Source organism: Zootermopsis nevadensis, unplaced genomic scaffold (assembly GCF_977971745.1).
Source record: "Zootermopsis nevadensis isolate Lab colony 2312 unplaced genomic scaffold, Znev_1.0 Znev_ptg000008l, whole genome shotgun sequence".
Classification (NCBI taxonomy): domain Eukaryota; kingdom Metazoa; phylum Arthropoda; class Insecta; order Blattodea; family Termopsidae; genus Zootermopsis; species Zootermopsis nevadensis.
The window spans coordinates 5,432,618-5,456,338 of NW_028259140.1; the positions used below are offsets into that span (position 1 = coordinate 5,432,618).

General features: G+C 34.2%; 1 long non-coding RNA gene across 1 annotated transcript in view; it reads left to right on the forward strand.

Annotated features, from left to right (window-relative positions):
* The window catches only part of LOC147874453 (uncharacterized), a 290,349-nt gene that overhangs the window by 229,752 nt on the left and 36,876 nt on the right, over positions 1–23,721 (forward strand). The window contains exon 6 of the long non-coding RNA XR_015534240.1: positions 1,333–1,372. This is a non-coding gene — a long non-coding RNA (uncharacterized LOC147874453). The remainder of the gene's footprint in view (positions 1–1,332; positions 1,373–23,721) is intronic.

Consider the following 23,721-nt stretch of genomic DNA (forward strand, 5'->3'; position numbering starts at 1 on the left):
ATAAGGCTCTCTGATGAGCTCATGCGAGTAGTAATGCACTTTTCGTAAATGTCCAAGAAATCCTAGACTAGTTGAGCGACAATTTGCTTCTCAAGGTGGTCATTTCTGCATGAAGTTAGTAGGCTATTAGAATGATCAAAAACGTTCAAGTAAAACAAATGCCCCAGGTCGACGCGTTTTCCTACATCCAGTATTTCCTATTTGTACTCCATTTGGAGGCTCCCTTACCTTCCACTCCGACAACAGCGTTATACAGGTGGTCAGGTCATGACGTCATCAAGAATGCAAACAATCGATCACTGCCGCCAAGAAGCGATCAGCGTTATCTAGAGCAGGCTCACATGGTAAAACTTTTACTACCAATATAAAGCAGCCCTCATAGATGTCTAGACTATACAGAAAAAGGAACAGGGAATATAAAATCTGCAATAAACCGAGACCACAAAACCAAGGAAGGACAATGTTATTTCTACGTTTATAGAGAGGTTGTGTTTAGCTCACATAGCTTGCCAGCAAGGGGGGCTTTACATTTGTTTCGTTTGTCAACCTGCTATGCCATAGAAAGCACGGCCGCATCTCGAAGCTGTCTTTCATAACGGTTGATTGTATCATAGCTAGAAGCACGTGCTGTCCAGCACAGCTTGTCTAGTAGTCGTGTCTGTTAGAACGCTGAATTAGTAAAACTAACTACTTGAGAAACTAATAGTAGTTCACGTATTCAAGAAATCCAGCGTATTACATGGGCAAAAACATCCTGTTTTTGAAAACTCTGATGACTAATTGAATCGAGTTCGCCTCGTCACATCGTGCTTCTCTAAGAACCATTTTAATATTATCCTCTACTTTGCTCCTAAGTAATGTGATATGTTCTATTGACAATTACTTATTAAAATGCATGCGTCATAGAACTCTCACATTCGTGCTACGTGACTCATCCTCAAGTATTTAATCACATCAAAAAGCTTCCCATGAAAGTTTCTGCAGACTCCGTCGTGTTGCTTCTTCATTCATAGGTCTAAATATTTTCTCAGCATGTGCATTCTCAATTTAATGTTCTTCACTAAGTGCAAGGCATCCAAGTCCACGCTCATAAAGAAATAGCAAAGAAAATTAATTATGCTTACGTTGATCTTCACATATGTGAATATAGACGTAAAGAATTGAATTAGGGCAAAAATTCCTATTTGAATTTTCTTACCTTGTCATTATAAGTTCGATTAGAGGCGGGTTCATATAAATCTCTGGCTATGTTTTTATACTCTTTTTATCAAAATGAGCAATAGTAAGCATGAAATTGACTTTTGAGTGACTGAAACTGGTTTGATGTTTCAGGACGAGTTGTGCGAATTAGAACAGTCGTTAGCAGTAAAAGGTAAGGCTATATTAATTTTACCTTAAGTCTAAGAAATGAATGCATATAGGAAGCATGAAAGTGAATTGTATTTATTGTTAAGTTTGACTCTTGTTGGAGGTGATATTTAGCTTTAATCTGATACAATTTTTATCTTATTAGCCACGGTGGTCTAGCAGTCAGAACACTAGCCTTGTAAGCCTGGGGTCCCGGGTTCAATTCCCGGTGGTGCTCAAATTTATAACTTGTGTTGGGCAAGGCCGTGGTCTAAGCATCACGGAGTTTTCCTCCGGGGGCTTCCCCGGTTTCTCCGTGGCATCCCAACAATTACTCCACTCAAACACAGAAGAAGGCAATGGCAAACCACTTCTGATCATCTCTGCCAAGAATGTATATATGTATGAGCAGGTCCCTGACAACCTGAAGAGGTTGGAAGCATCCTGTTCATGATATATGGACCTGTCGTCAGACAGAACACTACAAATAAAAAAATAGCTATATATATTTGTTGCTTTTTTAACAGAAACGGATATGATTTTTCTCCAGAATTATTCTAGATGTGGCAACAAATAGGGATATCTTAGTGTTTCCAGAAGGAATCTAATTCCAAGGTTCTCATCCGTTGTTCGACATTTTACAGATTTTATGTTAATCGGGCTGCTGTAAGTTCACAGCTATTCTTCTGTATCGTATTTCATTTATTTACGGTGTATTTACCCGCATTGTCAGTGTGAAGATAATACGTGACGATGTTGGGCAACGTAGTCTGATAGAAGTTTATCGAAGAATCAGAGATGACTACTTTCTCAATCATCATGGCAGTCATAGCCTTGATGAGGTAGGCAGTAAGGACCTCTGAAACGTCGGTAAACGTCTGCCAGACTACTTGGCGCAACATTCCAAAAGGCAGTCATTCTTATATTTTCCGCCGTGAGGACTCAAAATCTCGCCTCGTTGTCAGTAGCTCAGAATGTACAGAGTCGTATGATAGGATCATTATTGAATAATGCATTGGAAAGAATATGAAAATAAGCGGTCGTGGTCTAATTGTCTAGAGGGACCAAGGAAAACCACGAAAGCCCTCAGGTCAGATGGTCTTTGGACAAAGATCTGAAACGTCACGCCGAACACGAAGAAGGAATACTGACCACGGGACTACAGCTATTGGTTGTTCCATATAAATTTTCCACACCAGTAGTCTGTTAAAATCTATACATATTATTTCCTAGATGCCTGTTTAATGAACACATCTTGGTACCAGTATTTTCAATGAAATTTGTCCTTTGAGACAACATAAATTATGTTATAATGATGAGACTGCTAGAATAACAAAGTTAGATTAATTTTTATTAAAATATGAATGCTTTTTTTCTCTACCCTGCCCGAAACCTGTTTGCGTTATATTAGTAACTGATTTTTAAGGCATCCGCCGGTCACAAGTTCCACCGTCCTACAAACGCCTGAAACATTTTGTTTAGATTACACGCAGTGTTGACAAGGCGGAGATGTTGCCGAACCAGCACGGCGAATTCTCATATTCAGAATTAAGTGGCGCAAAACTTAATGGACGTATAGATCTACAAAATTAATCACATAGATGTCTCTCAGATGTTAATATCTTTCCGTTTCCCATTTGAATATTCAAACATTGAAATGTACAACTTCGAAGTTTAGTCACTCACGCTAAATGAAGGACATGACTTAAGAGATTTTGACATCAGAGTTCTGATGGAAATTGACTAAGAGGGAGGAGGTAACAGGAGGGTGAAGAGAATTATCCTCCGTGGTGAGGAGTTTAATAATTTTTTTTCACTAAATATTATTAATGTGGCCATATTAAGAAAGATGGTAGGGGAGATGAAAAATTTATACAAATTTTAGTCGCAAAACCTATAAGAAGGACACCAACTTGAGACATGCATAGGCTTATATATGAAGATAATATTAAAATGGTTTTTGAATAACTAAGATTTAAGAATGGATTTAACTGAGTTAAGATAATTTCTAATGGTCTACTGTAATGTATATAACACTGGACCTTCGGATTTTAGAAGAGGCGTGGAATATGTTAACTAGGTGACCGACTACAAGCTTCTCAAGACTTCTCGTTCTTAAGAAAATATGACGCCTCACGGACGTGTCGGATAGAGAAGATATAGCTCCGCGTATTGTTGTCCTTTGCGCTAAATGGAGACGACTGATTAGCTTCACGTCCTGGCTGCATTATCCCCGAAATGACACCGACACTCATTGGACGTAAGACTGAGTTGTCCTTACTGCCAGTCTAGACGTTGTGGCGAAGAAAAAATGCTGCTGTCCTGGGAATCGCACCCAAGTCATACAGCCCAAAGTCTATGCACCATACAACGTTCAGCTGTCATGGCTCCCATATGATATGTTTTGAATGATTTAGAAAACCATTCAGTAATTTTAAAGGTAGGCGATCGTATTATGTTACGTGAGATTTGAGGTTCACATGGCTGCGAATACGAAGATCAGTGTCTTCTTGTATGTTGCGCTCTGTAGTCCAGTATAAATTGGCAGGAAAAAAACTTTTCACAAAATTCTCAGTAAAGTTCATGAGGAAAACGTGATGTTGTGGCCGAGTAATGAAGTGTAGCTAATGCCAGAACACTACATAAATCAATTTCATGTCTAAGTTTTCCATCAAAATTTTTTCTTAAATTTACGGTATCGGTTTTTGAAACATTCTGTAATTAACTAAGTAAGTGCCCCACTAATTTACCGACTAATTAGTCGATTGGCTGATTAATTAACTCCTGGCTTCAGAACTCAAAGGAAGAGCGCCACTAATGCAGAACCTGTCGTTGGAACCCATTGTGTGCCATTTTTCGTTCCGTTCGCAACCCCGCGGAGTGCCTGTTAGAATCGATCAGTCTGTATCTCCATGTGCATGAAAACTCGAGAACAGATAAACTACTTTGGATAAATATGGCGCTGAAGAATTTTATAAACCACTTAAATTTTAATCAGACAATTTTAACGCCCGCCATGCGTAAGGGGGCTAGTACATAATCTTATCTCAGTAGGTCGTTCCTTACGAAAATTAGTGCTTGGCTTGTTTAAGTGATGGAACAATAAAAGGAGATCTTGATTGAGTTTAACGCGCTTCAAATAAGATTTGTTCTTTTCTTAATTTAGTCCTTCGTTAAAACACGACTTCGAATCATTTAAATTATTAAACTCACAGAATATATTCTGTTATATTTTATGCGGTAGATATTGATACTAAACAGCGAAAAGAATATTATTGCTATTTATTAATTCAATATGCACGTTTGAGTTTTGCTGTTATCTTGCAGAACGTAGTTATTAGCACGTCACAATTCCTTCTGCCACACGCGCCATGTGTATAGGACACCTTCTTAATAAATACTCTATTCATCAAAAGCTTTATCTTTTATGTCACATTTAATATTGTTCTGTTATCTCAGATCTATATCAGTTGCTTCGAAAAGTCTTCTTTTTAACATTCGTTTACATAACGACACTATCAGCAGCTCAGATTGTATGTCGTCGTATGACAGGATAAGAATGATGAATTTGAAACGTTGTAGAAAAAAGTGACCTTAGTTTAATTTGAGGTACCATCCCTTCATTAGGCTAGAAGGAGTACGTACATCACGGAAACGTCAATTACGACCAAGATATGTACCCGGAATCTCCCAAATACGAAACAGGATTACTGAAGGTGACGTTCGGTTATAATGTTCCTGTTTTTATTCTGTCCGATATGGCTACCCAGTGCGTTGTAAATCCACACGATTCCACGGATTAAACAGACTAGTCTCTTTACGTTCAAAATTAGTTCTGAAACAATGAATCCGATGTAGTGGTGCCTTTGAAGGAATATTTTTCAAAGCAAGTTCTCCGGGTACACAGAACAGCATAACACGGGAAAACGTGGGCTTCACTTTGAAGATGACTGATGATGGAGATAGCAAGCATGTCTTAAACTCGTGGTACAACAACCCAGAAGACCGTAATCCTCATACTCACAGCCATGAGAACCTGAAATCTCACCATGTTTGCATTCCCCAAAGCGAGTTCATATTCGTGAACGGGCATTCTAATATTGAACGTGTTTTAGATCGTATTACCACTGTGACGTGCATAATAGTGATTCCATTTAATTACTCTACTAATGGCTATAAAAAAGGACTAGTAACTTCCTCATTTACTTACTAACATATTTTTTCGACAGATCAAAAATCCATGCCAAGTATGTGATTTCTGAGATCAGTGATTTGTGGTACAAGATAAAATACAGTTACAATTGGTGTGTTAAATACCAATACAATATCTGTAGAAGTTTTTAATGATCTTGTAGTGAATATCTTGTAAAATTCTGGTATCTTAATGTGTTTAATGGTAGATTTTCGAAACAGTTCTCAAATTGAAAAAAATTACAGAGTGATATAAAGAACTTTGCAGAGATCAGCACAAAGAAGAATCAATAGTTTTTTCATTAATGACTATGTTAAAAATAAGGACTATTCCGTTACTATAGCTAAAGCGGTCCGAAAAGAATAAAGTCAATGAAAATGTGGATGTTAAAGCATAGACCGCGTTTTATGAAGTGTCAATTACCGATCAAATACCATTGCCTTCAGTATTCCAAGTCGCATTAGATGTTGCTATATACGATTTTAAACATAGTTGCATGTTCTAAGTAAGTAGCTATTAATGATTTTTAAAACGAACCACTGCCACAAAGTTAATAATTCGGAGTAATTACCATTTACCGCTTGCTTAAGACAGTCGCCAATATTATAAATGTAACAGCTCTTGTAATTCTATTTAAATAATCGGCCGACATTCGTAAGGGACAATTCTTTCCTCAATATGAATTCGTAAAGTGAATACATACAAACAGTATCCTGAAAGTGCTGACCCGCGTCCATAATGCGAGCGACATTTGCAGCCGACGTCGACATACGAAAGGGTGAACGTCCTAGCGGTTGGACATCGTATTCACTGCGATAATCCGAAGTAAATTAATCACTTAAGAATCTGATTAATTAACCCCATTACCTACTTATTTATTTTCGCGGCCAAATGCCGATGGACGTTAATAATGACGTATTTTTAGATACGTTTACTTTATTTTTAATGCAATTTTTATTTTAATAAATAACTGCCTCTTGGTTTGATTACAGCCCAAGTTTAGTTTCCTTCCTGGTTTTCTGTCGACGGATTTCCGTTATTTCTTTCTTTCTCTCTGTCCCCCCCTCTCATTTTCTCTCTCTCTCTCTCACTCTCTCCTAGCGCTGTTACATTCTTCTCGTCCAGTGCAATTACGAACATGCAGTTTCCCTCAACGGACATCGCAACAGAAAACTAAACTGCCTGTACTGAAACGCTGGTTCAACGTTTAACACGGAATGAATCTGCAAACGAAAGTTTTCATAGTGTATTAACAAAATCCATTTGAATGCTGTCGTTGAACGCTGTGTGGAGTTGCAACGTCATGCTCTTGAAACGATAAGGGGATTGGAATATTTAAAATTGCAGGATGGAGCTGCGTACGAAAAAGGGAAACGAGAAAAAAAATGTTGAAAAACTGGACTATATAGGATGATCGCGACATCTGTTGAGGGGTTTAGAAAGCCGGATCGATTTGTCGTTTTCGTGCGCATGCGCACGTAATAGCAATGTAAACCATGCGGTGAGCTGATGAATTTCACTTGCTGCTCTTGAGATCCTCGAACTAGACCAGTTTCGATAGCTCGGTAGGTCAGTATTTGTTCAAGGAATGAAATTGCTTGCTAGCCGTACTTTGCTAGAAGGAGGTGGTGATGGAAATTTTGGCTACTGCAGGCGTCTGTATTGACTCACCAGAGATGCTCCTGTCAACTCTGAATTCAGGAAATAATTCCTGTGCATTTATTTTGTTATCAGTGGCAGGTAAACGCACTGCAGATTCCGTGAATGCTATATAAATGAGTCGAAGACAATGCAGAGTTTTTGAAACGAATGGGAAGCCACACAACTCCATCTTAAAGTTTCAATACTTGGGCTGTATCTTGGTTTTCAAGCTGGTATAATCCCCCCATAACCTCAGTTCTTCAGTCTTATGCATAAATGTATTTAATACATTTTTAATAAGTTTGTGTATCTGAGTACAATCGAAACGACACGTATTGTACCATTGGAGTTAATCTTGTAAAACTTTTAATAACTCGATAATTTTCTGTACATTATTAGGCCTGTGTTTTTTAACTATTGGACCTATTTATAGTCATGACTTAGATAGAAAAGTTGCAAAATGTCTTAAGTTTGCTCCAATTAACTTGATTATAACTTGTTTTACTAGCATATACGTAAGTTGGGGAGGACAAAAATTTTTGGATGCATGTAAATATTATTTTTTTAAGTGTGTAATTTATCCAAATAACATTTAAAACTCAGTTCTTTCCTCAAGGAGAGCACAGCTCGTCTCCATTACAAAATTCAATTCGTTGATGCTGTTTAAGGAAATGATCTATCTTAATTTTGTGAATCATATAAATTCATCAATACAGTCTGTGGGATTAATGAAGAGTTAGTGAATGTTAAAGAATCTGGTACATATAGTTACCACTGTGCTTTAGAGCGCTAATCAGTGGCCCCACATTAAGCGGATGAGATTTTGTGTATATTGCAGAAGATTCTTAGTTGCTAATTAAAATGCAACTCTGAACTCGACACTTGAAACTTCAGGTTTTATACTTTTAAATCACAAAGTGGAGTTTAAATAAGTAAAGTCATACTTACCATTGAGTAGCGTATATGGCAAGGATTGATTTAAATAACCAGTGTCTGTGATCCATTGATTAATTTTCTTCATTCTCACAGACAACTTTACACGCACAGATTTTTTTTTAATGGTAGATAACATTGGGTTACTATTGAATTATTTATGTTTCTTACTATATAATGAAAACATAGATCGAGGAAAGTGGAATATTGGGTGCGGGGATTAGAGAACTTTACCTTAAACATTACATTAAGGCTTAAAGTTTTTACTATGAATATTATTCTGATAAAATAAAATGAATTATAGGAGTAATAATAAAGATTTTTCCAAATAAATTACTTTAAAAGCCCATATTAAGGACTGCATGGGAATGAAGTGTGGGCCTAAAACTCAGTAAACATGGCCAATTTTCATCCTCTCAATAACATTAAAGGGATGCGAATTTTGAAATAAAGAAATTATCGGATATTTTGAAATTCGCAGATTAATTTACGTATATTTTAGGCCATTGAAGTTTTATTTTGGTTCCCAGTAACGATACAATTTTGACACATTTTCGTTTGGCTGTTAGATTTCGGTACGAAATTTTTTATTATATCTGGGTTTTGTCGTTCATTTAACATTGGTTCGTCGAAATACAAGTCAGATGTTTTATTGTTGAGCTGACTGAGTTATGTGTATTTATGCATTTCCCTTAAAGTGTAATAAGAGAGATATTTGTTATCAAAGAATGCCAGATTGTCTGGAAACATGGCACACGTGAAAGACCGCACATATGCATTTTATTATAATGGGAGTAGCTATTGTTTCATTACCTTGTTCTTGAAAACTGATTTGTTGATTATCATACTACTATTCTGTAATCCAGTAATGGATATCAATACCACACATTACACTTTAGTCTATTCAGAATGTCACTAAGCAAATTATAGATATTCAGCAGCCACCAAATTCACCGGACTTTGTGGTTTCCTATTACATTTAACTTGATATCTCAAAAATTAATGTGCTGGTACAGTATTATGAAAGACAGATAAGCAAATATCTTTTAGATTAATGACAAACATGTCACAATTCTGCATGTTAAAATTTACATAAACAGAATTGTGATAACTTTTGAATAATATTTCCCAAAATACGTATGGATTTATATATTACAAGATTTTTGTAAACGTATTAGATCTCTTTTCTTTTAAATGTAAGAGTTAATCAGTTTATCAAAGCTTAAGAACGAACTACAAGACATGGCAGTTCACCAGTACACACGAACATACAGCACGCACGTACGAGCCAGAGAAACGTTTAATTAGATGTGATTCCTTCCCGTAATTTGTTTAAATTGTTGTCATTCACATCGACGTGAAACATAAATGAAAGCGTGAAAGTATTTAAATAATCAACATGACTATAAAGTAAGTGTTATCGAAAATTGAGCTGCAAGAAAACTATTCATAATTTTGTTGTTAATATTTTTGTATTATCAAAGAACGATGAAAATATTAAATGATACCAACGACTACTTTGTATTATAAATGTGCCTGTTCTAGACAGTATTGATAAAAATGTTAACCGGAACTTGTGTTGTGAGGTGTTCATGGAAACAATTTTATTACGCGTTAGAACAAACCATAAACCCACTATGAATTGAAAACCTTTTTGAAAGAAATGGTTCTGTTATTATCATGCTTGCCTCAGTGACATCAGCTTATTTCATAAAATGAACTTTGGTAACATACAAATGTAAGAAATTATGTAAATAAGTTATACATAAGATATTTCCTTTAAATGCCTCCTTCTCTATATGGAGTTCAGGCAGCTTGTAAATAATTTTCTAAATTATGGCTCATTCGCGTTCATAATGTCCAATTAGCATAGATTATCCTTACTTTTTAGCTGTCAGAAGGTTCAGCAATCGCCAGTGGCAGTTAGGTCTTCGTAAAAGGTTATCAGTTTCTTGACGAGCTGAACGACTGTCAGCATCTCAAAAATAATTGTTATCACTTCAGTTAAATAACCTATGTTCCCTACGTTTCTGTTGACCAATGTTGAGGCCTGACCGTTAGAAACAAATCTCGAAATGTATGTGACCAAAACACAACAAATCGAAAGTAGTGAATTAAAAACTAGTGACTATTATCTAAACTCCTAAAAGAAATAAAATTATTTATGCAGTTCTGGCCAATTTTTTAGTTAAACCTTTGTCCCTCAATATTTGAGATCCCTAATATCTGTCTTAATGGTAAATGTTATGCTGCATCAAAAGTTAATGCATTTACTGATATTATATAACGTATAAGAGATGTGTCCATTCGTAAGCTTGTAGAGAAGTCGCGAAATCTCCACCGATGCTTCTTCTCGGCATAAAATCTGAAACAACAGATAGTTATATTAATTAGGGATATTTTACCTTCTACGAGTAATATAGACTCTTTGTTAGAGATTAATAAACCCATCGGCTGCACAAATGTAATACATGTACCGACCTCTCGTTTAATATGGAAACGTTTAACATCAATATATATTACATGAAATACCAGTTCGATAAAACATCATATCTGGCCAAAATATGTACTACTGATTGTCCGATTCTCTTTCAAGATTTTAGGTTGTTACAGAACACAATATTTATGTGCACCATTCACGATTTCAGTTCCGGTACTGAGCTTAATTATCATTCATAATAAACTTACAACGATTGTCAAAGTGACTGTTGTTACCGAGGTCAAATTCTGGTATGAGTCGGTCTTCTTAAAAGTTAAGAAATGTAAACAAATATTTTACACACACAACACATATCATAGTTTTTATGTCATTTTTCGTTATAATTTCTTCGTCGAGGTCACTAAATGACCTCTGTCCACAGACTTTTGGACTAATATTTCTAATGTATTCAGTTTTTGTATAAGCGTACTACATGTCTCCCTCGGCTCAGTGTCCTTCTTTATTTAATAATCATTATAATATATAATGTACACAATTTTTCAGCTCCTCGTTATGTGTCGTATTTTTCTCAACTTCTTACTACTTCGTTCTGGTAGGTCCAAAAGTGTTTTTCCGACGCGATGCTCTGAAGTACGTCAATCAGTGGTCTTCCCTCGGGAATGTCCGCACAGAACAACTAGTAAACACAAAAATAAAATAAAATAAAATAAAATATGTAATTTGAAAGATGTAGTTAATTTAGTGGACAGGGTGGATGTGATCCTTATTGTATGTATCTTCCATGTACGTTATTAAACCAAGCAAATATTTCTTAGTTACACGGTACACCCTTACCACTTCGTCCGGAGTAGAGACACTGTTGCAAAGGAATGCATTTTTCTCCACGAAGTCAGGATGAACACGGAGCGACCAGCTCGCTGCTACAGAACACTTTAGGCCTACCCCGTCAGGTTAAGACCGCACTGGGCTGAGCTCAGAGAGAAATACAGTACTCACTTTTTTCATCTAAGGGATGTTGCGTCTGTACGTCGTACTTAAGGCAGTGAATTGCTTTCTGTTCTTGAAATTACAGTCTTAAACTTTACTGTAAACTGGACAATTTTAGCAGACTGCTTCTTAAAAAATATAATTCATCATAAATAAAAAAAATTGTGGCCATGAGTGTAATAAAATATACTGTAAAATTATAAATTTCCGCTATGTAAATTACACTTGTGAGGTTTCTTCAAATTATATATCTTTCTCTCCTTAAGAGAATTAAGCACATTACACCCGATCCGAGGTCGATCCGAGAACACACAAACTTGAAGTCATCTCATTAGTTGTATTCTAAATCACGCTTTCCTCCTTATCTGTGGTTGAAAACTTTTCCTGGTAATTTATAATCTGGAATTCAGTGAACGTGACCCCTTCCTCTTGTGTTCTTTTCTTATTTTCTTAACCTTATATAAAGTTATTATGAGATCTCATTGTTGTGTGCAATGCTGCTATTTCAACGAACGTAAAAATATCATTTGCATTTGAACCTCTGTTTATTTCTGTATCTAAATTTTACAATCTTTTGGATATTCGTTGTAGGCCTAAAAGTTTTCGAGCCAGTAATAATTAGATGCCTGGCAACGAATATATAGGCTAATATAGTAATCATCACTGGTCATGAGTATTTTATTTCTTACACATTTTTAAATGCAATATTTACAAAATCCTATAAGTAGAAGAATTCTAGTATTTCGTTGAAAAGTCAGGTTTCTGTTAGATCTGAAGTTGCTTACTACGGATCAGAGGCAAGAGATTAGTTTGTTGCGGAACACCTCGGAAAGACAGACGAGCTATCGGTTAATTGGTGGGTAGTGAATGACCTCAATATGCTTGTTAAAAAAGTAAAATATTTACCAATGATATTTTAATTCCGTGCAATCTGCGCGTGCCCAGCATCTGTCGACGCCATGAAAAGAACGTGATGTTTTTGTGACTGAGAACAAATAAATAAATATATTGATAGCTGGTGTGGGGGGGGGGTCTCTTGGATCTTATCAAACGAAATGCTGAAAGTAAAATTTAACTTCTTTACAGGCATGACAGAAACTTCAGTTATCAAAAGACATTCCAACATAATCTAATATGTACAAGTTTTCTATTTACCGTACAGCATGAATTTTATGTGTGGTAGTACTTATGAAAAAATTAACGTCAAAGGCGTTCTACTAATTCCCAGAAAATTTTCAAAAACTTGCAGAAAAATTCTCCGAAAAGACCAAGGTCCCACAGTGGGCAACAGAAACAGTTTCCCCCAAGCTTAGAAATACGAACGTGAAATTAAAGCCGTAATTTATAAATTGGTAACTATTTATTTAAGTGGCAGTTTTCAATACTTTTCAAGTGATGGGCGTGCAACGAATTTTATTGCATTGACAGAAAACTTATGTATGAGATTTTGTGGTGCTCCGTTACAGGCCTAAAAGACATGACCACCATTATAATGAATTTTCGGGTTCTGTGGTAGTTTCTTGACTATCGACTGTTATTATAATTTGTTATAATTAAAATCATTGTCCTGCATTCTAATTCCAGTAACCTCTAAACATTGTACTACCTAAATTCGTCGTATGCTAGCTAATTAAACTTCTTTAATAAATTGCATTGTTCATGCCAGATTCATTCATAGGAAAGAAGATGGTTGTCTTCTGGGTTGTGGCGCCGTATAGATTGGTAGAAATTCACCAACGAATTGGGGTCATTTGCGTTACAACCCTGAAGAGAGTTATCTTCGGACTCACCCCAGTGAATATCTAAAATTCCACAGATTTATTTATGTTCATTATCGTATGAAATATTTTTGGGGAAAAATTAAGTGCATACTAAAAGCACCTACATTCTAAAATTAACGACAGTTAACCTTCCAACTCCATTCTTCCACAGTAATTTACAGATATTAAAATATTAACATATGTGTTACCCATTTTACAGACAAATTCTAAAGCACCAGATACAGCAACCTATTGCGATAACATGTTTGTTCTTCTGAAGAACACTGTATTTAATAAAAATCCTAATTTATTTTTCAATAAATGTTAAAGCTTTCTGTTAATCCACAGGCCTATCATATGATGTTAATTTAAAAAAAAAGATTCTTTTATGCATGGTAAATTTGAAACAACTACAATTAGGCAGAATATTACTTTTTCAGTATTTTATGATGAGATACACTTCCATGAAAGATATAATTATGCAAAGTTTGAGTTAGGAATATTATTTCTACAGTTATTCAAGCTCACCTTATCATCAAATGAAGTAAATCATTGTTTCAACAGGTTTATGTATATATGATGAACAAAATATGAAAAATACTGTACATTTTATTAACATTCATACATCACCATTTTTTTTACTGGTTTAGCTGTTTGGAATCTTACCACTGACCGAAATGTAACAAAATACACGTAATTCAGAAAAAAAAACAGGCTAGGAATTGGAATTTATATATACATATATTTGAGTAATGCTATTACAAATCTTGTATTATATTCAGTTAATTTTCAAACGACTGCAGAAGTTTTATAGTCTTAAAATTGTTTCGAAAATGGTAATGTTGAAAAAGTTGTATGAATAACGGTACTTCTTATTGAAAACTGTATAGTGCTGTATCATGGTGAATTATTTGAACCTGAGTCTATCAAACCACGAGGCCTCATTTATACTTCGCGTTTTTTTGACATGAAACTAATGACCAGTATTCGGAACTGAATTTATGTACTTGTCCATAACATAAACGATTCGGATGAAATAAAAGCAATTCTAAAAAGTTTCAGTCGTTGAATTTAAACACGTTATTTCGAATGTTGTATGTGAATAAGGAAACTAACAACACATAAATACATAGGTACAGAATCCGTGAAAACGTGAAAAATGAATCAGGATGTTAATTTTACAACCCAGAAAAGTTTATATTTAAAGCAAATGTTTAAGAATTTTCTGTCATTTAATTAATAGCAATAGTAGAATGTCTATAATTTAATCAGTGAGCATGCATTCAGTAGGGCAATAATTTCCGAAAAAGGAAAACGGTTTGCTTAAGAATCCTGTAATTCGATTTATAATATTGGCATATGTATAATCTACGTGTATATTTAATCGCATCCACCTTTTAAATCGTGTTTGGAGTGTTTTGGAAAAATAGTCATTTCTACATATTGAAGTATTTTCTATGGAACAACTAACCGTGTGACAGCTCCTAGTCAATAACTTCGTCTTTTATGGAACTCGAAGATTCGTTACTTTGTTCAGAAAAGCGACGTGAATCTAATGCAAATCCTCAACTGTATTCTTCTGAGGTACATTTTAATATTATTCTCTCATATGCACTCAAGTACCCCTAGTGATTTGTGTCTACTTTTCAGGACTCACGACTAAAATTTCGTGTACATTTATCCTATTTTATCCTCCTTGTTCCTATCACTCTAATGGTAAAGAACATTCATATCTAATCAACTCCTTATCCAATTTTCTCCAGTATCTTGCTAATTTTTCTGTTCCATAACACAGTTACACATTTCAGTATCCTGTTCTTTTAAACCCTCAATCAACGTTTTATTTTAGGGTGAGACACCAAATTTTACACCCATACGAAACATTAGGTAAAATATTGCTTTGTTTCAATCGCTACAATTTTGTAGGAAAAACTGGAAGAAAATTTCAAGTGTTAACATTAGTTTCTAGTGTCATAGTTTAATCTTGTATTAGTTTTCTCCTAAATTCTGTTTGTTACTATCATTCCAAAATATTTGATCTTGGCCATACTTCGGATAATTTTATTAGCTAATTTGTGATGTTTTTTCTGCATTCCGTAGACGAAAGATGTACATTTATATTTTATCTGTATTTACTACAAGACAAATTTTCTTACGTGTACATGTTGGAGCCTATTTATATTTATCCACTTTTTCATCGCTCAAATAAATTCTTGTCCTCATTATAGACTATAAATATTAAGTTCCAGTTGTTCTTAGTTTTTTTATTCTATTCTAATCGCGAGTTCTAGAACAACGTGGAGAAGCAGTTACTGTAAAGAATGCCCCTGTTTTAGACTATTACGAATAAGAAATTATATTACTGCTGGAATGTAAAGTTTGGTGAATATGAAAATGTTACAGCAACAGTGTACGTTTGTAACAGAAAATATTAGAAGATACTCATGTGCAAGTTTGCTGTTGTTGTAGAAATAAAATTTTTTCTATGTGAAGCACGTCATTTCTACACAAACAAAAACTAAAAATCACCGTAAAAGAATGCTCAAATAATGTTAAGAATGTAACATGACTTATGTATTCCAATAAGAATCGTGTAAACAACTTATATTTTTTATGTTAAAGTCTGTACTCTCAAGTAAGTTTCATTAAACTCATAATATCAGCAATAAATGTGGTCGATATTTTAAGAAATATGCATTTTGTGTGGCTTCTGTGAGCTTGCATGTGCTTAGAGTAGAAGTAATATGGTTTAAAGAAACTTACTTGCACAGATGTTCTCGAAACGGTGATGTCGTGCTGTCTGTCAGGTCACTGCAGTTTAATAAAGCCTGCAACAGAACCAGCCATGCATTCGTCTCAGTAATGATGTTGCAAAGCAAGTTGCAGGGCGTGGTGATGCACCGAGGGTTGCTACCCCTAGCGAATGTCTTATCCAAGGCGGAGCAACGACCACACTTAACAAAAAAAAATCTGCAAAGAATGGCTAGCTTTTCAAGTTTTTTTTATTGTGGACAACTATCTTTGAATAAAGAACGTGATAGCAGATTACCAAGTTAAAACCTCTGGGCCATCCAAAGTTGAGAAGCAATGTTAGGATCTTACTATGTATCTAGACCACAAATAAAATATGCACATTATCTTTATATAGTTGAATCTGAATTAGTCCATAGTAGGAAATTTTACACACTTTAATTAAACTTGATATAGAAGTAATTGGATATTTTGAAAGGAGGCAAAATGCAAAACCGTTAAATTTGCTGAAATTATAATGCAACCCAGATAACACAGTTGCTAAGGGGAGTGGCACTTTTTGCATGTCAAATTCGAAGGGGCGGAATGCACAGATGCAACTGTCCCCCGTTCAGTACGCAAAAGAAATTATAAGCAGGGGAGGTGACCACTTGAATCAACATTGCAAAAATCTGTTGAAGGGGGCGTGGTGTATTACATTAAATTTGTGGCCATCTTGGCAATTTTCTATCCAGGCAGACTGCAGCCATAGTGAATAAGATGGTACCTTTTCAATTTCGCCAATAGTGGATCAGATATTTCGATGTCTTGAGACTGGTCAAGAGATAAGTAGGCGGGAAGATTGAAATATTAGCTCGCTTGCAGCTAGTTCCATTATGAGCCGTGAAAATGCATGCGTCTTTTTGCTAATACTAATAATTATAAAGCACATATTTGTCCCCTTCTGGAATCGAATATCTCAGTTGAGTGCAGTCTCCATATGCAATTTTAAGTCGTGGTGATTTTGAATTTTTGTATGGTTGCTACATTGGCTTTCATAAATTATTTTATTATTTTGTGTTAACAACTTAATGATTTTGGTGTTGAGAAGTTTAGCAACATTTATAACGATTCTCAAGTGTAGGTGCTTTCTGATTTACTAAATGATATATTAGTGAAAATTTATTTAGCGTATCTATATAGAGTGAGTTTTTAACCTACAGTTTTGAAAAAAATTGCCAGGATCTAGCGTCTATATGAAGAAATTTTTATTCTGTGCTCAGTTGCTTTTTATATCAGAATATCATTTTTCCGAGTTCAACAATCACCAATATAATAATTTGTTCAAGAAAACTGTTCCACAACAGAGTCTGGTAAGTTTTCTAGTCATAGGAAGATACATGATGCAAATTAAAGAAATAACGCGTTGAGGAACATATTTATATATTTTTCCTCAACTAATAATGCAGCCTTCATTTTCCTATATGTGAGGTCATAAAGCGGACTGTAAACCAATCTTTGTGACTAGTTTTAAAATTACGGCAAGTCTGTGTAGGTCTATTGATATACTGACTGAAATTTTATCCGATGCATTTGGAAAAACTATACTAAAAATATAATATCATACCACAATTTAAAAAAAAAATTAGGCCTATGGCTATCTGCGATTTTCTGCATTTCTTTGTGGCTTTTAAGCTGTGAAATTATTAAATTAAATAATTCAACGTTAAATGGGCACTCTACTTGCCTAATATGTGTACTGATATTATACTGTAATTTTACTTATTCGATTTCAGTTTAAGAGTAATTTTCAAATATGAATTGGTTAAATCGTAAATCGTATTTCGTTATTTACGACTACCGAACATGACTACGATATTAATTAAATATTCGCATTCATTTTAAAATGGTAATATTTCCGTTCTTACGCCAACAATTATGAAGGTGGCTGTCTTCTAGAATGTTATATGGTTTTATCTGGTAATCGCCCTGTTCATGGTGGAAGTAACGTCCTCTGAAACGTAGGTCAGTATGTACCAGACTACACGCTGCATCATCCCAGACGACATACCATCTTTATTTCAAAATTATTTACTTAAATACTATCAGATTCTATTCTGAAACTTTTCGCATATATTGAACGTAGAGGAAGATTTTGAGATCTAATCTTCATAAAGTTAAGTGTAAAATGTAAGTAAAAATGCACAGTGTTACGCAAGACAACATAAATTAAATCAGTTGTAGTCTCAAGGGATGTGACGCCGTGTGATCTTATAGGTGACTGCTAAGGTCTTTGAGGAACCTGCCGCCTTCAACTACAATATAGAAGTGAGGTCTCACCTACAAGCAACACGGCGTCACATTCCATGAGACCACAGTGAAATCTTTGCGATCCCGACGACCTAAAATTTCAAACACATACGAGTACTCTGTCTGATATCGCTTGGGAAATAAGACCTTAGAATAATAATTTGTGCATAAAACATCGTGCTTCAAAAAAGTTGCTTCAATAATAAAAAAATAAATTTGAGTAATAACGGTAGCTATAATATAAGTATTAACACTATTTTAAAATTTATGTTTCGTGCAAAATTAATTTTCGTTATCTTTAACAAGCATTGGAAGCCACATTTTACAAAAGTTTGATAGATTTTATGCATTTTTGTTAGGTTACGAAATGTTATTTAAATTTGTGTTTTCTATTATCAGAAAGTTGTAAGTACTTAATCTGTACCATTTTACTTTTAGCACAAAATTGAAATTTTAGAGTTGTTATTAGCTCAAGTCATATTCGAATCGAGAACGCATAGAATTATTTTTCAAATGTCTTTGTGTGATTTTATGTAGACCTACATCACTGGCCTTCATGTAAATTTATTAGCATAAATGTCAACTGACTAAACTTTAATCTGACTACAGGTAACACATTGCAGAGTAAATAAACTACTTTATTAATTAAATGTTCGTCGTGTAGAAATGTACCTTAAAAAGATCTTAAAGAAATATGTATTTTAGGGCATATATCAATATTTTTGTTTTATATGCCATTTTTTAAAATATTAGAAAGTGATTTTTTGACTTTATTAGTGTCTATATGTAATTGGAGTTCAAGTTAATGTACACATTATATTACACAGGTGCGGAATATAATTATGTTTTCACAGAGACTTATTCTAGAGTCATAGTGACCTCCATCAGCCGAAATGCTTTGAGGAATCAGAAGAAGGAAACTGGCGGAATAAAACTACTAGGTGAACAGTGTCTCCCGTTACGTTACGTGTTTATGTCATGACATGATCATAATGCATATCATTTATGAAATACTCTGTTGCAGCTTGTATCATATAACACATTCCGAAAAAGATAAGGACTTCCGAATTAACAGAAGATATTCACCCTAAACACGGAAAATGCAACGTTTTCCGAAACTCTGGAAAACGTTTTGCATTTTAGCAGTTTAATCCAGAAATTATACGTAAATTCTAGACGCAAGGAAAATAATTTCTTAAATTTACTCATATATTTACCTCAACAAAAGAAAAATGCTTTTTTCAAAATTTGTTTCAGCCCACAATTTTAGAAACATGCGTTAAGAAAAGATAATTCCACTCCTATCTAAAAAGTATGAGTTACAGCCAACTTTGAATGACATTTTGTGGAAAAATTTAACGTATAAAGTTGGGATGGTGTGTTGTCAAAAGGTAAATGAAAATTTATGTACATTTGTAAAATTACACAAAGTCGTACCGAAAGCAAACATCCAAGGACACCGTGATGCTACAAATTATCCTGATCTTTATGAGAAAGAAAAGTATTTTAAAAAATTAAGAATAAAATTGCAGGACCTGGTATAGAGCTGGGCGGTCTATGACGACCTAAACCCCATTCCATTTAAAAATTAAATAAAGTTGAAAACATTTAAAATATGATCTAATTCTGAGCTGATAATAGTAACAACTCTATTAATAAAAAATCGAATAATGAAGAATACATTGGTGTTTAAATTTGGTTCAAAATTACAAGGCTCAATGACATAAGAATGTTATGGTTATTTAAACGTGTGGCAAGATTAAATAATATTTCAAGGAAATACATATTAGAACAATCTTTTGTGAATGACTGAAACATTTATTTTTAGGGAATTGTTTTGACTGAAATGGACACGCAGAAGGGTTTCCAGAAAAATAATTCGTTATTACGTTGAAGGACCTTCATGACCTGCGAAGTTCATTTAAAACTTTTGATTATTTTATTGAAACATGAAAGATGCCTACGTATATTATGCATATTCATGACGTATATTTACAAATGCTTACAGGCACGTATGCACAAACGTACTTAGGCGCTTTCTGTTGTTGTCAGGAACGTCATTCGTTCTGCTGGTTTTGCTACCATGAAAAGGAATTCCAGCTACGCACTGCTTTGCATGTTAACACGCCCGCGCTCTGCGTGCGGTGTGCACACAACTAGCAATGGTAAAAGAACAGGCTACCGTAGATATAGCCAGTTTTATTCGAAACCTGAAACGACAGATATTTTTGGAAGAAAATGTATTACCATGACCACTTATATGTGAGATGTTGATGATTCTTCCTGCTAATCAGTGATAACTATTAATATCTACTCTTTTCGTACGTACATTTTGCCTTGCAAAGCTGGTAACTACTAGTCTTGTTCAGGTAGTTGAACCAGTTTTACATCAGTGCCATCTATTTACTTCTTCGTGTAGGACTGTAATTTAATATTGATCTCTTGTGGCTGCCTCGGTCTAAAATCTTAATACTCTATTTTTTTCTATGTTCTCTTTTATTGTCTATCTTCATGTCTCATTGTGATTGGTAAGGTGATTGACTTTTATTTTAGATATGCCCGGTTCGAATTCTGGCTAGGTAACGATTGTCCTAACAGAGGTTTCCTTGAATAACCTTTAGGAGTTTTCTGGTAAAATACGTTCAAATACCCACATCCTAATTCAGTTCAGTGAACGTGAAGTCTCATTTCCTTTGACGCCACTAAACGCTAAAGGTGATCCAGCTTCGTTGAAACCTAGGACAAAACAAAAACATTTTGATTTCTCTTAAAATGCAGTGTGAAGTTATAAATGTTTCACTATCCTATAGGTCGTATCATAATCTTTATGATGATTGCTCTTTGTCCGTTGCCCAAAAATAATCTTTAATATTTTATTCATAATTGAGAGTTAGTCACAGCGTTTCAGAACTACAGGACCAACGGTTAAATTCGTGTGTGCATATGTAAGTGTTTATATAATAGTTTACATATTACTATACTCAAAAATCTTTCTTATTTGAAATATATCGTGCATTATTCAGTCTACATGTGTAAGTTTCAGAGGGTGGTGGATGACTACGTGGTCTCATTCTGAAGTTATCTCATTTATATGCTGTCTGTTTGAACATTGGCGTTTCTTCAATATTAAAAACAATTTTATAATGAAGTGGAATAACAAGGAACATATTTAGGCTTAAAAATAAGATTATATAATACCTGGAACTAACATGTGTCACACGATTGACGAAAACTAGTTCTTTCATTTTCCTGCATGTTGCCAATAGTGATATTTGTGAAATGTATTATTTTTTATCATTCGTTCTTATGTCCATGTTTTATTTCAAGAGACAAAATCGAATTGGATTAAGTAATTTTTAGTGTTCGTACTGTTCGGCATACTTTCTTTGCTTTAGATTTGAAGGCAATTTTCCATAAAAATTTCTTATTGTGTAAACGTTCATTTAAATCTTCAATTAATTTAGAAGGTATTTGAAATGAAATTTATTTAAACTATTTTCTCGTGGCATTTTAATTATAAAATTAACCGAAAATGAATTTTTTTAAAAATAATACGGTTATTGGTAAAGCTTGCAGTTATTCATTAAAACTTTTCGTAATTGAGTTTATACTCCAGTATTACGAATTTTTTTGTCTGAATGCCTTGTACTTAGTCCCTGACTTGATTGCAAATTTAATATCAGGTTATTTTGTTACAAAATCTGCAGTTCAGAAATTGAAGAGCTTTTTGACTGAAATATATTTAGGTCTACTAAAAGGCTTTAATCTTGATTTGAAACTGATTAAATATAAGTTTGTTAAACAAAGCTTATTAATTCTGTTTCCAGATGAAATATTACATTAACATAATTGCTTGTTTCTGAAATATGCTTACCTTGTTGTAGTTAAAGATCAGAGCAATAAACACTTCAGTAACAACTAATGGGTAGAAACCTAAAAATTCTTTGGACAGGACATGAAATTTTGCTTGCTTAATATTCGGTAGGGGTGACAACAGACAAATCTTTTATTTATCAATACTAGTAATTAATGAAAACATGCTTCTGGGGGGGGGGTGGTTTCTTATTTAACACGCATTATAATTAAATGCCCATTTCAAGGATGACTGACTTCTAGACTTTGTCTTAATTATGACAAATTCTGTTAGTTATGCATATAATTCCGACACTGTAATGTTTTCATATATTAGGAGAGGCCTTATTCCAAATGTTGGATTATCCCGTTGGTTCAAGTCCATTATACCGTGGTATATATCTTATTATGGTGACAGTTCAAAAACGTCGTACTTGATGAATAAATGTGTTGCTAGCTACAGTCAGTCTGTCGAGCGTAGACGTAAAACAGTCAGAGCGGGGGACCGGAAATCCCACAAATTATTTGAAAATTAACTCCTATAAATGATGGAAGACAAATGACAACATCACGTGTTCTGGGAGTAATAGCCTTTCTTTGTGTTTTATAGAAGAAGTAGCCTTTAAGACATTAATTTTTTGGCGTAAGTGAATACTGAAATCTATGTGACCACATCCTTTGTGATGAGATAAAATCAGTGACGGCTAAAATAAGTTTAGCTGCAAATAATTCTAGCACGGAATATATGCATCACTTTCCTGCCGTATAAATGAAAGATTTAAAAATGTTAGTCTAAGAAGCTTAATGGAAATTCATAGATTGAATCGTAAGTTTTAAGGTTACTTGAACATCAGCGTAGCAGAATTACGCAAAGTGACTTAGATTATTTATGCTGGAAATTGTAAATTAAGTTGAGCCTTCTGTGAGAAGGGCACGACATAATACCCAAGTTGTATTGAATCTTATATTTATTATTATTATTATTGTTATTGGCCTTTTTGGCTGTTGTCAAGCACTTTAATAAATTAATTGAATTGAATTGAATTGTTACTATTATTATTACTATTACAAATTTGAGTGAAGATATGTATTGATAAGCCTTGCAGAAACTTCAAGCCACTATTCAGATTTTGGAATCTATTTTACCAAGTACAAACGCGCAAGCAGCTATGAATAGGATAACGTTACTGTAAAGTTCTTTGTTAGTTCTACTAGTGTTTTCTTTATTTTCAAATGTAGATATTTGTCTGTGTAATAAGCAGAACAATTATTTTTGAATTGAATAATTAGGGAATAATTGGTTCCGTACAAGTGGTTATGATATTTGTTTTGATTTAGTCTTTGTATCCCCTAATTACTTATATAATTACATCTCTGAGGTTGTAACGACGATAAGTAAACCAAAGATAGAATTTTATCTGTGTATTCATCTGGTCTATACAGTCTTCCTGTACATACACTACATTTTACAGTTACATTTTATTAGCTGTAAATTCGTGGCGGGTTTGTAAGCCTAAAATAATAGCTTA